At 44.4% G+C, this 16,734-nt stretch overlaps 1 long non-coding RNA gene across 2 annotated transcripts; it reads right to left on the bottom strand.

The window, feature by feature from the left end:
* Nucleotides 1-8,719: 8,719 nt before the first annotated feature.
* Nucleotides 8,720-10,826, bottom strand: LOC137219774 (uncharacterized). 2 transcript variants are annotated; one of them, XR_010941240.1, is made up of 2 exons: nucleotides 10,299-10,826; nucleotides 8,720-9,103 (listed from the first exon to the last, which is right to left on the bottom strand). It is a non-coding gene; the product is annotated as an uncharacterized lncRNA (long non-coding RNA). The 2 variants fall into 2 exon arrangements; XR_010941239.1 differs by having other exon boundaries at nucleotides 10,180-10,317.
* Nucleotides 10,827-16,734: the final 5,908 nt, after the last annotated feature.

Raw genomic sequence — 16,734 nt, forward strand, 5'->3', positions numbered from 1 at the left:
TAGGTCAGAAGGGTCTGAGGAAAGAATGGCCCCACCCCTGCCCCACCTCCCAACACACCCACCGTCAGCAGCCTCCATCATCAGCAACTTTAGTCATCCCCAGCCTAAGATAGAGGCTGCCCTGCAGCCTTAGCAGGAAAGGTCAGTTGATTTAAATAGCTGTGGCATCCGCACAACTTTCCTGGCCTAAGAAAGGAAACCCAAGCCACAAGAGATGATGTGCTCACGGCTCTACCTACTGTGGCAAGGACAGAAAGGGAGGCTAACGAGCATTTGTTAGACATCGGCTGTGTTCCCTACTAGTGTGCTTTGGCACATCCACAGAGTGACCTTACTTAATCCCGAGGGCTGTATATCATTATAAACATGTTGTAGGTGATGAAAAATCTCAGCAAGATTAAATGACTTGCCCAAAGGTAAGAGGATCAGACATCGCTCCTTCACTGACTCAGTGCTGTAGACTTACAGCCATGGGGCTGAAAAGTGTACACTTTTTCTTCTGAAAAGATGATAAATGCATGATTTTTTTAAAACTCCAAACTGCAGAGAAAAGCAACCACAAACAATTCGCTCTTATCCTTGTCTCAAGGAAGTCACCATCAGTACTTGAAAATTTTACCAGGAATAGTTTATGAATATAAGCATATAATTGTGCCTGGGAGTGTGTGTGTCTGCTTTTGGTGTGCTCCAACCTTTGCTTTTTCACTTAACAATATAGGTCCAATTTCCCTATCAGTACACATAGACCTCCTTCTTTCTTCTTAACAGCTGTGTACTACCTATGAATGGGCCTTACTTATCTAACCACTTGGTTTCAATATTTTCCTAATATAAACAATAGGGCAATGATCTTTCCTTACACGTATTTATGCATATATACAAGCATATATATTTCTAGAAGGATATTTGCTGTGTGAAAAGGATATGTGCATTGGAAATAGTAATTTTTTTAAAGTTTTTTTTAATATCTTTATTGGAGTATAATTGCTTTACAATTGTGGGACTCGAGGGACATTGTTCCAGCTAATGATTAAGAACTCTCCAGACAATAGGGGCTTCTTAGACAATGGGTGAATTTCCAGGATGTCCGGCCCCCTTCCGAGAAGGAGGGAGATAACAAAATGTAAAAAAGGTGTCTGTCAAAGACCAATCAGGCAGCTGGGGAGAAGGAGGGAGATAACAAAATGTAAAAAAGGTGTCTGTCAAAGACCAATCAGGCAGCTGGGGACAAGTTCCCTCTCTGGTCCGAGCCTAAGCCGGGACCAATCAGCAGGAGAACACAACCAAATCTATAATTTACATACGGGGAAGTGGGAACCTATAAAACTGACATATTCGCGCCCAAAAGGGTTCCTTCTTCGACCTCCTGCGTGAGGACCAAGGAACCCCGGTGCACCGGCCTTCAATAAACCTCTTGCGTTTTGCATCGACTTCCGACTCTTGTTGTTTCCTGGGCGAGTCGAAACTCCTAGGAGACCGCGCAGGTCTAACACAATGTTATGTTAGTTTCTATTGTACAACAAAGTGAATCAGCTATATGTATACATATATCCCCATATCCCCTCCCTCTTGAGCCTCCCTCCCACCCTCCCTATCCCACCCCTCTAGGTGGTCACAAAGCACCAAGCTGATCTCCCTGTGCTATGCAGCTGCTTCCCACTAGCCATCTATTTTACATTTGGTAGTGTATTTATGTCAATGCTACTCTCTCACATCGTCCCAGCTTCCTCTTCCCCCACTGTGTCCTCAAGTCCATTCTCTACGTCTGCGTCTTTATTCCTGCCCTGCCACTAGGTTCATCAGTACTGTTTTTTTAGATTCCATATATGTGTGTTAGCATACGGTATTTGTTTTTCTCTTTCTGACTTACTTCACTCTGTATGACAGACTCTAGGTCCATCCACCTCATTACAAATAACCCAATTTCATTTCTTTTAATGGCTGAGTAATATTCCATTGTATATATGTGCCACATCTTTATCCATTCATCTGTTGATGGACATTTAGGTTGCTTCCATGTCCTGCCTATTATAAATAGTGCTACAATGAACACTGTGGTACATGTATGGGAAATAGTAATTTAAATTGCCAGATTGCCCTCCCAAAAGGATGTCCCAACTTCCACCTCCAGTAACAATGTCTGAGAGACTGCTGGTGATTCCCAACCTGCCAGAAGACCCAGAACCTTTCCACATTGTATCTGACAGAACCAGTGCCCAGACCCAGGACTTCTGTTTTTAATTCTAGTATTTGTTTATTTTTCCTTTTATGCAAAATTACCTTCCACATAGACATAGTCTAAAGGAGGTGGGAGAAAGTCAGAATTTAAATGAAACAGAAGGGATAGTGTCTCTACCTTTGGAGCTTAGCTCCTAGGAGTAAAGAAAGCAATACAAACTTTTGAACAAATCACTAAACAACCGAAGGTCCAATGGCCAGCCCTCTTTCTGAGCCTCAGAAGTCCAGCGCTTGCATGGATCTACTTTATAGTACTACCTTGTCTCCACTGAATCTCTCCAAGGCCTTCCCTGGGCCTCACTGGGCTTGTCTGGCTCTGAAGTTTTTACTGTGTGGGTCCATAAAGCTTTGCCTTCTTTCCGTAGTGTCTGTTCTCCAAGAGTGAGGGCCCTTGTGTCCATTCTACTGGTTTGCAAGATACAGGTGCCCAGAGCATTCCCTGATTCATACCATAAAAATGGGAGGTGAACTATAGAAAAAAACTTCTTAAGTAATTCTTCTTTTTTTGCTGTACGCGGGCCTCTCACTGTTGTGCCCTTTCCTGTTGTGGAGCACAGGCTCCGGACGCGCAGGCTCCGGATGCGCAGGCTCAGCGGCCATGGCTCATGGGCCCAGCCGCTTCGCGGCCTGTGGGATCTTCCCGGACCGGGGCACGAACCCGCGTCCCCTGCATCGCCAGGCGGACTCTCAACCACTGCGCCACCAGGGAAGCCCTTAAGTAATTCTTAAAATGATTTTACTTGGGAAGTAATTTTGTGAAAGTGAACGTCTTTAAAAATGCCACGTCCAGTGCATAGTAACAGGAAAAACTTTGCTTAGCCCTTCATGGATGTTAGCTCATTAATTGTAATGACTTTATATTGCTATGTTAATCCCATCTACTAATGAGAAAAATAAGACAGAGAGAAAGTAAATTGCCAAGATCATATAGTAGGTAAGTAATGAGACCTAAAATTAAGCTATGCCTTCCATTGAATTCCATATCCCAAACTCTTTCTAGTATCTCATATTGAAAATAATAATTACCATTATAAGGAATACAGATAATCAACACACAAATAAATAGATTAGCATGATAATGTTATGCTAATTATGATACTTGTGATGAAAGAAGTGTTAAGATGGATGTGCTAGAATGAAGCAGAGGCCAGAGTAGAGGGTTTAGAGAGTATGGTTAGGGAAGGCTTTTCTGAGAAGGTGGCAGTTGAGCTGAGACTTACGGAAAACAGCTCTGCTTGGAATTTGAGGAAGAACCTCTTCTGACTGAAGAAACAGCACACCCAGAGGTCACCATCTTGGTGTGTTCACAGAAAGCAGAATGGAGGGACTGAGCAGAGGGAGTGAGGGTGGACTGGTCTAAGGTGAAGTTGGAGAAGCAGGAAGGGTCCAGATCAAAGCAAGACCTAAGAGACAACAGAATGGAGCTTGAATTCCATAACAACAATGGGAAACCATTAAAAAGTGTTAGAAGAGATGAGATATAATCCAGGTTGGGTTTTTGAAAGATTTCCCTGGTTGCTGTTGGGAAATGCATTCATCAGAGCTTTGAGTTGAAGGAGAAAGACCATTTGCAAGGCTTAAGTGGAAGGACAAGTGAGAGATGATGGTGACTTGGACTAGGAATGTAATGGTGGAGATAGATAAAAATGGGAGGATTCACAATACATTTGTAAATAAAACATAGAGGATTTGCTGATAGACAAGATGGGGAAAGAGCATGCCGTAAATGAAAAGGAAGAAGCAAGATCAGTTGCTAGGTTTGGGGCAACAATGACTGGTACCAGAGAGAAGAGGAGGAAGAGTCTTAGAAATGGTGCTCTGAAATAAAGAGCTCTTTATTGGACATACTTGAGTTTTAGATTCTTATTGATAACCAAGTGAGGTTCTCAAGTATGTAGTTGGATATAGAAGTCAAGAGCTCAAGGGAAAGATCTAGGCTGGAGGTAAAAGTTGGGACATGTAGTCTGAGGGTTACCAGGGGAGGGATATACATTAAAAAAAGAGTCTAGGATAGAGCCCTAGAAACTCTCCAAAATGTAGACATTGGAGCCAGTCAAGGGAGGAGGAGGAACCAGTGAAAGAGATTGAAAAGGAAAGGCCAGGTGAGATGTAGGGGATGAGAAAGGGCTAAGAACTCACAGAAACATCTGGGAACCAAGAGCTCCGGACTCATATCCAACTAGCCCTGAAGGGGAGCCTTGGTCCAGGCAATGAGATGGAAGGAATAAGTTAGGACTATATGTATAGAAAGTCTGCTGATCACAAGCCAGGCGTTCTAGCAAGCACAGTGGAGGGGTCAGATGTGGGGAAGGGAGGAATAAATTGGTCCACATTAGGGAATGTGTGGGACAGCATGGATATGAGAGACCCTGCGATAAAGGTTGAGGGATGGAATTCGTATTGGGTAATCAGTTCAAAATACACTCCAGAATATTCCTAATGTCTGAGTGAGGAGATTAGGCTTTGTAGCAACAAGCTCCCTTGTGCAGCTTGAGGTATTATGAGTCCACTTTACAAGTGTAGAAAATTACACTTGATGAGTTTGAGAAAATTGATGCCAGATGGAGAGTGAACTATGTCCTTTGAGTCCAAAATCTGGGCTTGGCCCGGCACTCCGAAGCTCAGAGGTATTTCCTAAACTTGACTGAGAAGAGTCATCTGGAATGGTTCTTAAAAATATGTACTCCCTCTCTCCCTCCTCTGGAGATTATTATGTAGTTAGGTCTACGGTGGGGTCCCTAATTCTGAAAGTTTATAATTTGCCCCATTACTACAGTTGTGGAAAGAAGATGCTGCTGGGAACACAGAACTCTTTGGTTAGTTTGGAATTTTACAGGACCATCTTTTATATGATTGTGATGTTTGAGGAAAAGGTAGAGGAGAAGTGAAAGGTTGGCTCTAGTTTAGTCTCATGTATCCCCACCAATTAAAAACAAACAGCATACAAATAAGTCCTTTGCCTTTTGAAAGCAAGAATTATATGGTCAACGAATACACTAGCTGTATAGCAATTGTAGATCTATTAATCATTTTTCTCAGGGACATCACACTTAGTTTCCTTGCTCCTTTCTTTACTTGAACCTCCTGTCCACCTGCCTTTTAGGGATGTCCTGAAGGATGCCCGTTAGCTCCTAGTATGTCCTTAGGTGTGAAGAGCTCAGGAAACTATGAGAATCATAGTGGAAAATTCAAGCTGTTTGTTTTTCTTCTTCATCCATCTGGTCATTTTAACCCTTGTTGCAGTTCTTTAAGAATACAATAGAGGGACTTCCCTGGCAGTCCAGTGGTTAAGACTCCCCTTCCAATGCAGGGGGAGTGGGTTCGATCCCTGGCCCGGGAGCTAAGATCCTGCATGCTGTGAGGCACAGCCAGAAAAAAAAAAAAAAAACTATAGAGGTATTATCATTGCACTTAGTCTTTTCATATCACAAAGGAAAAGTTAAATGGATTTGACATACAGGTATCCCCCACTTTTCAAAAGTTCACTTTAGGGACTTCCCTGGTGGCGCGGTGGTTAAGAATCCACCTGCCAATGCAGGAGACATGGGTTCGATCCCTGGTCCGGAAGATCTCACATGCTGCGGAGCAACTAAGCCCGTGTGCCAGAAATACTAAGCCTGCACTCTAAAGCCCGTGAGCCACAACTACTGAGCCCGTGTGCTGCAACTACTGAAGCCCGTGCGCCTAGAGCCCCGTGCTCCGCAGCAAGAGAAACCACAGCAATAAGAAGCCCACGGGGCTTCCCTGGTGGCGCAGTGGTTGAGAGTCCGCCTGCCGATGTAGGGGACACGGGTTCGTGCCCCGGTCCGGGAAGATCCTACATGCCGCGGAGCGGCTGGGCCTGTGAGCCATGGCCACTGAGCCTGCGCGGCCGGAGCCTGTGCTCTGCAACGGGAGAGGCCACAACAGTGAGAGGCCAGCGTACCGCAAAAAAAAAAAAAAAGAAGCGCACGAACCGCAACGAAGAGTAGCTCCCTCTCGCCGCAACCAGAGAAAGCCCACGCACAGCAACGAAGACCCAATGCAGCCAAAAATCAAACAATCAATCAATAAAATTTCTAAAAAAAGTTCACTTTATTCAGATTCCTTTACACCTCTCCGATTTTAGGAAAGACCTATGGTAGTACCTGTTTTTGCTAACTGAAATAAATCCGAAGAGGAATTTTGCTTTTACAAGAAAAGTCGAAAAGTGAAAGTAGGGTTCAGTGTTTGTTTTGCCGGAGCCTCCTTTGTAGAGCAGCACACACCCCACCCAAGCAGTGAGAGTGGCCCCAGCAAGCTATTTCCTGGGAACCACACTCAGCATCTCAGCATCAAACCGCCATAACTTTGAACTGTGTCTGTGAGCACCTGTGCTTGATCTCAATTTAGATGTGTCCTAAGGTGATTGCTTCTGTGAGTTACACCATCTCGACTTCTTAGGAAAGGTTTCAGAGGAACACACCGAGGCAACCAAGAAGTCAAACTTAACCTGAGTTAGAAATGTTCCCTTTCTGAGACACAAAGGCAATGGAGCAGGAGCCAAGAACACAGGCTCTAAAATAAAACTGTGGCCACATCACAAGAAGTTAAAACAAGAGAAAGGGCTCTGTTACTCTCGTAGCTAAAATTACTGTACGCCAGTGCCACATAGTGCAAGTTACAAAGCACTTTCACATTCACTGTGTCCATGCAGCTGTAGTGGTGGGCACAGGACAGCTATCACTGCCATTTTAAGGATGACAGACCAGAGTCCCAGGAAGCTGTGGAACTAGACTGTTTGGGATCAGATCCTAACTATGCCTCTTACTTGTGTGTGGCCTTTAGCAAGTGACTTAATCTTTATGTGCCTCAACTTGTTTATCTTCAAAATGGGAATAATAATAGCAACAGCAGCTCATAGGATTGTTGTGCAGTTAAGTGAGTCAACAGCACCTAGCATGCAGTAATTACCAATAGGGAAAAAAAAATCCTTTACCGGTAGTCTTTTATTATAGAGATTTTTGTAAAGTTTATATTTTTTAAAATTTATTTATTTATTTATTTTTGGCTGCGTTGGGTCTTCGTTGCTGCACACGGGCTTTCTTTAGTTGCGGCAAGCAGGGGCCACCCTTCATTGCGGTGTGCAGGCTTCTCATTGCAGTGGCTTCTCTTGTGGCGGAGCACGGGCTCTAGGCGCGCGGGCTTCAGTAGTTGTGGCATGCAGGCTTAGTAGTTGTGGCACACGGGCTCAGTTGCTCCACAGCATATGGGATGTTCCCAGACCAGGGCTCAAACCCGTGTCCTCTGCATTGGCAGGCAGATTTTAACCACTGCACCACCAGGGAAGTCCTGAGTTTATACTTTTTTTAAAGCACATGCTCAAAAGATAAAGGAATATAAATGAGTAGCTCAGCTCCTTTAAGAATTCATCCACATGGGAATTCCCTGACTGTCCAATGGTTAAGACTCTGTGCTTCCACTGCAGGGGGCACGGTTCGATCCCTGGTCAGGGAACTAAGATCTCACAAGCTGAGCGGCAGGGCCAAAAAGAACAAACAAAAAACCCCTGAATTTATCCATGCATTCAACAACACTTATTGAGTATCTACTAGGAACTTGAATTGATATCAGAAAGAATGCCAAAGATAAGGTAGAGGGTTCTGAATTTACACCCATAAAATGTTATTTTACTTCATCTGAAGCCAATAGTAGTGGTATTGAGGTGGTTTCAGCAATCTCGTAATCTCCATCAGAATCTCTACTCAGCCATTCCAAATAGATTTACAAGCTATGTAAAAAGTGTCCCTGTTCTCTAAACTCAGGGACAAGTCTCCAGGCTGCCCTGATGACCGAAGAGCTGCCCTGTGCCCCTCCTTTCAATGGAGCCCTCGCTGCACTCCGAGCCTGCATTGCTGGGTCCCTGGCCCTGCCCAGAGCTGGAAATAAATTCAGGAGAATTACCTGGTGCCCAGAACACAAGGAAAAGGTAGCAAGTGGCTGCTGCTGGCGATGTCACTGCCCATGGTACCCTGGAAGCAGGTGGCCTCCTCGCCACTCTGACCCAGCCTCTTCAGGTGAAACCTGCCCCCTTCCTGTCACCTTCCTGGACCCCCAAAACAATATCAATGTCCCTTATGTCTTGGGGAGTATTTCCTTTAAGTCTTCTCAGAGGCTCCCTTTCTTGGGGAGCCCTCTGTGCCCTCCCCCAGTAAGATTTAAAGTGTTTGAGCTTTCATTTAAGGACTACTGGGGAAGTAGTCTCCCCGGTAGCTTCAGATTTCCACCCAGCTTCGGTTTCCACCCAGCAACCCAACCTTCCCCTGAGGCAAAGAAACAAAAATCCCAGCTAACCGATGGCCAAGCTGTGGGGTCAGTTGGGGGTGGGGGAGGGGAGGACTACCTGATAAAGTGCTCTTGGAACCACCCTCAGTAACCTTAGCACAAGGGTAGACAGGATACTATACACTGGGTGAACGCTGCCCTAATTTTTTAAAATACAAATTTTGGTAGTGAGACTGGCAAGCTTTTTATTTTATTTTTATTTAAAAAATTTTTTAATTTAAATTTATTTATTTTTGGCTGTGTTGGGTCCTTGTTGCTGTGTGCGGGCTTTCTCTAGTTGCGATGAGTGGGGGCTACTCTTCATTGCGATGCGCGGGCTTCTCATTGCGGTGGCTTCTCTTTGTTGCAGAGTGTGGGCTCTCGGCGTGGGCTTCAGTAGTTGTGGCACGCGGGCTCAGTAGTTGTGGCTTGTGGGCTCTAGAGCGCAGGCTCAATAGCTGTGGCGCAGGGGCTTAGTTGCTCCATGGCAGGTGGGATCTTCCCAGACCAGGGCACGAACCTGTGTCCCCTGCATTGGCAGTCGGATTCTTAACCACTGCGCCATCAGGGATGTCCAAGACACCTGTTTAAAAATCATATCCATTAGAATTGTCCTAGAGAATCAGCCTTTTAGAACTGGATCAGTGATCCAGAGAATATCTAGAGGAATGAGAACAGGCTGGGGAAGGATCTAGAAGTCATTGCAGGACAGAAGTAACTGGGAATGTTCAATGTGAAAAAGAAACGACTCAATGGAGACATGAGTCCTGTCTTCAACTCTGAAGAATTTTCACCTGAGAAAGATTAGCCTCCTGGGTCTGTGTAATTTCAGAGGGCAGAATGAGGATAAAGATGAAAAGAAAAGAAAAAAGAAAGGAAAGAACAAACAACAACTACAGAGAAGCAACTTCTACCTCATCATAAAGAAAAGCATAAAGCATTGCATAAATGGAAAGGGCTTCCTTATGATATAGTGAGATCTCCCTGCCCTAGAGAGTTTGAGCATCAAGTACATGACAGCCTATAATGAATGCTGTAAAAACAGTTTCTAAACCTGGAAGGCTGCACAAAATCAGCCGTTGGGCAGGAGTTTTTAACCTGAATCCCTGGGTAGGCTTCAGGCAGACTCTGAACACACTGAAATTATAAATAAAGCTTATTTTAGGGGGGCATCTGTATCTATCCATAACTGCTTCTATTCGTATGTTTAAACCAGAGTGTCCAAGAAAGGAATAACCCAAAATAAAGTTTAGGGTGACTGCCCTAGTCTGACTTCCACTTCTGACTCTAGGATTGAAATTCCTGCACCAACATCTTTGTGTGCCAAAGGTCAGTGAAACTTCCAATGAGCATGCATTGACAAGAAAAGAGGATTCTTTGGATGCCTGGGACGTAGATGTGGGCCATCCCTACCTCAGCATCACTACTTTTGGCTTCAGATTTTTTTCTTTTTTCTTTTTTTGGCCATGCCACACCATGGCTTGCAGGGTCTTAGTTCCCTAACCAGGGATCAAACCCAGGCCCCCCGCATTGGAAACTTGGAGTCCTAACCACTGAACTGCCAGGGAATTCCCTTGGCTTCAGATCTAATCTGTAGTAAGTGAAACAAAGTGACATTTTGTGGGTACAAATTCAAAACCCTTTAGCCTTCTTTGATACCTGCTCCTGATGTCTACCCAAGCTCCTGGAAGCGGGTGAGAGTAGACTCTAATCTTCTGAAATATGGCAGAAGAAGAAGGCCTCAGGTCTCCAGAACCCTCTGGGGCTTTCCTACTCACCAGCACCTGACTCCCGCAGTCAGCCTGGAATTGTCTTGGAGGCTGCATGATTGGAGACAGTGTCATGCCTGTTTGTCTTCCACCTAGAACACTCTGTGCTACACCATGCCAGGCAGCTGCAGCCTCCAATAGGACACCAGTGGGCCCCGGGGTGATGCCTGCAGACAGCTGGCACTCAGCAAGGTTTTCCACAGACTGGGACCTGAAGGAGGCCTCCAGCCCAGCTCAAATGAGGGGAGGAGAACTTTTCAGGTAGCATATCCTGTCACTGGAGACCAAGAACATACGAACAGGCAGGAGAAATAAATAGTCTCCTTATCCCCACTCTCCCTTCCAGTTTTTCTCTCTTTTCTGCTCCTCCATTCTTACTCTCTTTCCGTATTCTCTCTCCACTTCTTTGATTGCTCTTCCCCTCCCCTTCTGTGTGACATCTCAGTTGGCTCAGTGTCACTATTCAAAATTTTAGTTACATAACATGGCTTATGAAAGCAAAATAACCCTGCCGCCTGCCATGCCAGGCTGGGTGAAACCCAGATGAAAAAAAAAAAAACCTGGTGCTCGGCGCTTCTGGGTTTTCTTGGATTCTTCGCAAGGAGGGTCAGCAGAAAAGGGCTTGCGTGCTCTGAGGGCACCAGACATCTGAGTCTCTCTTGAGATGAACTCAGTCAGGTCTTGGAGCTTTCCAGAAGGCAGAGGCAGAACAGGTCAGAGACAAGGGAAGGTGGGGCTGCAGTGAGCGGTGGCAAAGACAGACTCAATGATTAAATAAACGTGTGAACTAGGACAGGAACCTTCCATCCTTTCCATACTCTGTCACCACCTCTGGAATTCTAACTTGGCCTCTCTGCTGAAAACTTTGCACAATACACACTAGTTTACTAGCCCCTAGATGTAGTTCTTGGTTTCTCAATAGATGGGAAGACAAAGGGCAAGTCCATATCAATAGTTTCAAGCTCCCAGAAGTGACTTAAGTTAACCTCGTCCCCTGGGAGATGTCCCTGGCTCCCAGATCTTGATTATTCAGGCAGAAATATTAAGGCAAGCCCCCCCCAGGGGTCTCTCCTGGGAATGCTGTGGTAAGAACATAGTTTTTTTGTGGTTTCTGGGTTTGTATTCATTCTGCTGAGGACTCGCCTTTTTTTCCTAAGTATATGGATCAGGAGAAGGGCTGATCCATAATGTCATTTTTTAGGATTAGAGAAAGTTTAGCCCAGGCTAAAGGGGAATCAATCACACTGTGTATATATCTTCTCCAAACATTTTAATCCAGGTGAAATGTGGATTACAATGACCATCAAGGGCATCTTTGACAGGAAGGCGATATCTCACAGAGGAGCATGCAGGTTTGGGCTTGTAGTGGAGCTAATATGAATGGAGAGGTTGCACCTGGCTTTGGAAGGCCTATAGGAGTCCAGTCTGGGAATTTACTTTATATGCACACACACTTGGGGGCATTTTTGGTCCCTGGAAACATTGCCTCTATTTTCTTGCCTGCTCCGTGTTCCCTGTATAGCTCCCAGAGGACCTTCCTGCGGTTTGGGATGGAGAAAGGGAAAGACATATCCAAATTATTCCTCGCTCCCAATTAAGTGCAGGCATTGAACTGGAAATCCTTAATTCCACTCTCCGACAGACGAGAGAATCATTAAAAACAGGAATCAAAGAAATGAAACCAGAAACTGTAAATAAAAGACTTTCTCCCCAGGATAATACTTTAATCTTTACTATTGTCTTAGGGCCAAAGCTGCTCACCGTGATACATTTAAAGATTGGCCTAAGCTCAAGAGGTGGAGCTTTTCCTTCCTCTAAGCGTGGACTGAATTTCGTGACTCAGTGCCAGCATATAGAGCACGGCAGAAGTGATGGGAGGGGCTTCCCTGGTGGCGCAGTGGTTGAGAGTCTGCCTGCTGATGCAGGGGACGCGGGTTCCTGCCCCAGTCCGGGAGGATCCCACATGCTGCTGGGCCCATGAGCCATGGCCGCTGGTCCTGCACGGCTGGAGCCTGTGCTCCGCAACGAGAGAGGCCACAACAGTGGGAGGCCCGCGTACCGCAAAAAAAAAAAAAAAAAATGTGATGGGATATCACTTCTAAGATTAGGTTATAAAAAGACTGTGTCTTGCATCTCTCTCTCTCTTGCTTTCATTTTCTTTCTTGCTTCACTCACTCTGAAGAAAGATGTGTCACGAGTGGCACTGTGGAGAGGCCTGTGTGGCAAGGAACTGTAGCCTCCTACCCAGTCATGTGACTGAGCTTGGGAACAGATCCTGTAGTGCAGTCACATCTTCATAAACTGCAGCTCTGACAGTTTGACTCAACCTCCAAAGAAACTCTGAGGCAGAACCACCCAGCTACATCACTCCCAGATTCCTGACCCCAGGAAACCGTATCAGATAATAAATATTTGCTGTTTTCAGCTGCTATATTTTTGGAGTAATTTGTTATGCAATGATGGGTAACACACTTCAATGCTTTCAAATTATATATAGCCCTCAGGGATGGAGAGTACTGGGCTAATTTCCCTTGGAAAGATTGTCATCTAGCTTTAAGATTCCTGTACATGAAGCAGGAGTCTTCAAACAGAGAGAAACTGTTCTCTCTAACCTAGAAGAAATGAGTTTTAAATAGGTTAAATGTTCCTGTCATTACTCATACTAAAATGTTGCCTCATATTTTTTACCCCCAAAGAAACGCTGTGTCAAGGTGTGACTTGTTCATTTCTTTCAGACTTCTCCAACATCCCTGACTTTCTGAATTTAGCTGTGAACCTTGATCACAAATAAATAACTGTAAATTGAAAGCAGTCATCCTCCAAGAAAGCCAATTTAACCCTTAACTGCTTCATTTCACGGTAGAACATGGTTCACTGCATGGAATTCTAAATCCAGAAGGAATTTCAGGGATGTCCATAGCTTATCTCAGGCTGATTCTATTAGGATGGTGTCAATTTCTGTACAAATGAATCATTTAATGCCAGATAGTCTAGGTATCAATGTGCTCCCAGCTGTTCCCTCCTTAGGGAAGGGAGGAACCTGCAAGGCTCAGCTGTTTCCAGGATAGAGCAGTTGGGGTGAACATCCTTGAAGGCCCTGCATTTGGGACCAGGGAGAGGAGACTATTTCTGGACCAGGTAATTTGGGACGAACTGCAGGAGTAAGGAAGCTCATACACAAATCATAAACATCTAAGATTCATGCTTGTGATAAACTGCCCTCCCACCCCCATCCTCCACCCTCTATTCACTTATTTTAGCCACTGACACTGATAATGACCTTTCCAGTTAATTCGACAAACATTTACCAAAGGCTTACATGGCTACAGTGCCTTAAGTAGGTTAGGCCATAATGTATTTATGTAAAGATGTTAAAATAGGGTGGCAGTTTCTGGTTCCTAAGCCCACCTAGGAATGAGTCTGGAGGTAGGTTATTTGGGGAGGAGAAACCCAGTACATTCATTTCATGATCCTCTCTTGTAAACAAAGCCCTGGGGAAGTGGATTCTCCTACTATACTGTCTCTCTTAACATATCACAAATTCCTTGCCAGAGACCAGACAACTCACTTCTCTGCCCCTCCCCCAATCCTCTTTCCTCCCTTCTACCAGTATGATACTGTACTTCATTATATAGCATTATTTGAGTAGTTATCAAAACAGCTCAAAAAATCATTTGAGGATAAGCTAGAATACATAGCAATATGTCCTGAAGTCTCATACTGTTTCATGACGCCAATGACACTCTTTTAGCTGTAAGAGGGAGGGGCATGAAGAAGAGGAAGAATTTCTATTCAGTTGACACCCTCATTCCTATGTTTGCACCAAAACACCAAAAAGTAGTGCCTATTTGGTCCACATTATATCTATTAAATTTTGGAGGTATCTTGAATGCCTCTTCCATTTAACATCAGTAGAGCAGAATAATAGTCATAAAGGAGGAGTTATTCTGAATCTTTCTTGAAAGGCAAGTGCAGAAAGGCTGTCATGCGGAGTTTAGATTTGACGAGTGTGCACCCACTGGAGTTAAGCCTATAGATCTGCTGACTATGCCATAAGGTGGAGGAGTAGAGGAAGCTGAGACAGTCACAACCTCAAGACAATGCAAGTAACTTAATCTGAAATCCATGAGAAAGAGGACAACTTGCTGAGGTCCAAGGCCCTGCAAAAGAAAGTCATCAAATAACAATAGGAACTGCATAGACACTTCCTCTGTAACATGGGACTAGGACACCATCCCCTTTATATCAGAGGGGCTCCAGGCAGTGAATCATAGATAAACAATTAGTTGACAGTGCCCCAAAACTTCTTGTCCATTAAGCACAGGAGAGGGTAGAATTAGAAAGGGTTGGTGGTAGAACCATGCTTTGAGAATGATTATAGCATCTATGTCCTGCCCCCCCACTCCTAGTGACAGCTTTTCAGACCAGTGAATCTGCTTGAATATGTACTGCTTCTGGAAGAGATATTCTTAAGTTCCTGTCTCCTTTATAAGGTGCTATAGCTTTTGCAGAAGGTTCGTGTAAGATACCTAGATTGTGTTCTAATGTGTACATATATGCATATGTCCCAATATGGTATGTGTCTATATTTTATATATGTGCATATATCTGCATATTATAAAATCAAGTTGACCTTTTTTTTTTTAATGAGTAGGTGGTGATTGAGCTAAAGCCTATAAAATGATAGGGCTCTAATGAAGTCAAATTGGTTACAGTAGCAATCTACCTGAAGCCTTTGGAATGACACGGTAACTTGCCACTACTCATAAAGCAACACGAGGCTCTTGGCAGCCTGACTCCAGCCAGAACCAACCACGCCAGCAGTCATTAAAAATTCAGTAAAACAGAACTTCACCTTAGTGCCATGACCAGAGTTAAAACACAGCCAAACCACCAAGACCTCATGGGTTTAACACCACCCAATAGAATTGTGGGCTTAAAGCTTGCAATACTGGTACTTAAAAATAATTCATGAAACAAGCCCTGCAGGCACCATGACAGGTCAGGATACAGCCCTGAGAAAGAAAAACAGGATCCCTGCCTTCATGAAGTTTACAATCAAAAAGTCTAGTGAGTGAAGGGCTTTCTTTGCGATAGCAAATTACTTTTCAAACTTTGTACTTTTATTGGTGTAAGGGCCAAGGAGTAGCTGGAATTACCTAAATGCAGGCTTTGGTGAGATATTTGGAGCCCCAGCACCAAGTATTTGTTTAGGAAGTTCTTTTATCCACTAAGGTAAAATTCTACCCAGCAGCGCAGATCTGGCTTGTTAAATGATCCCAGTAATAACCATCCAAGGAACTCCTTGGAATCCTTTATCAGCTCCTTGATGTTCTTCTTCTAGCTTGTGTTGTCATTTAGCTCTTATCCAATAACTGGCAGGATGGAATTAAGGGAACTCGTGTTTAAAATGGAGAAACTCCTTTTGTGAATACTGGCCTGTCTCTTTAAGGCTGAAGGCTTGGCCGTCATTCTGTTTAATCTATCACTGATAAAGTTATCACGTAACCTAGTGTCTGCTAAATGAGCTATAAAGAACACCTTAGAAATACAAGGGGATTGCACTGTGACCTGTAGGTCAAAGCTAACTCTATGTAAGAGGTTGGAGAAGGAAATATACTAGTTGTTTCCACCTAAATCCTGATCACATTGAGAATTCCTTTCTACGTAATCTGTCAGAGAATTGCTTACAATGAGCACACAAGCAAAGTGCTCAGGTTATTTCCTTAATGTAGTGCTTGCGCTGTGCAGAATACCCCCTCACCAAGAACTGTGCTGGTGACCCAGGGAAGGGAAGCCAACTTCGGCTGGAGAGAGGGAAATAGAGCTTCAGTTGAAATAAATAATTTATCAGCAAAACCTGGAAAACACCGAGAGCAAGAGGGCACTCTTAAATCATGCCAAAACATGGTGCAAACTGGGACCACTCCCAGCAAACCAACAGGTAAGATCATCCTACTTTGAAAATGGGATATAACTTAGAAAAAAAAATGCAGATATCTAGGATCACCTAAGACTAGAGCAATAAGCACTTGCCCAAAGAAAACTCATCTCTATAATAAATTTGCTGTAACAGGCACCAGCTACCTCCAAACTGATAGAGGACACTACTTTTTAAAAAGATAATTACGATTGCCCACAATACCTGGTACCTTACAAGGACAAAGGATGAATAAGTGCTTTTGCTAGAGGTATGTGCACAGCACCGGAGAGCAGGAGGGAGCTCCTACCCAGCCTGATGTGGAAATGAAACTAGGGTAGGAAGAAGCCAGGACGAGGTGGAAGAATTTCCAGGTAAAGGGACAGGGAGCAAAGGCACTGAGGTGTCAACATAGTGCTTTTGAGGGTATCACAAGCAGCTCACTGGTCTGGTGCAAGGAAAAGCGTATCCAAGGCATGTCTGGGGCTGGCTTGCCCTCAGCACAGGTAACCTCAAAAGGCTTTA

The sequence above is a fragment of the Pseudorca crassidens genome, chromosome 2 (genome assembly GCF_039906515.1).
Source record: "Pseudorca crassidens isolate mPseCra1 chromosome 2, mPseCra1.hap1, whole genome shotgun sequence".
NCBI lineage: Eukaryota > Metazoa > Chordata > Mammalia > Artiodactyla > Delphinidae > Pseudorca > Pseudorca crassidens.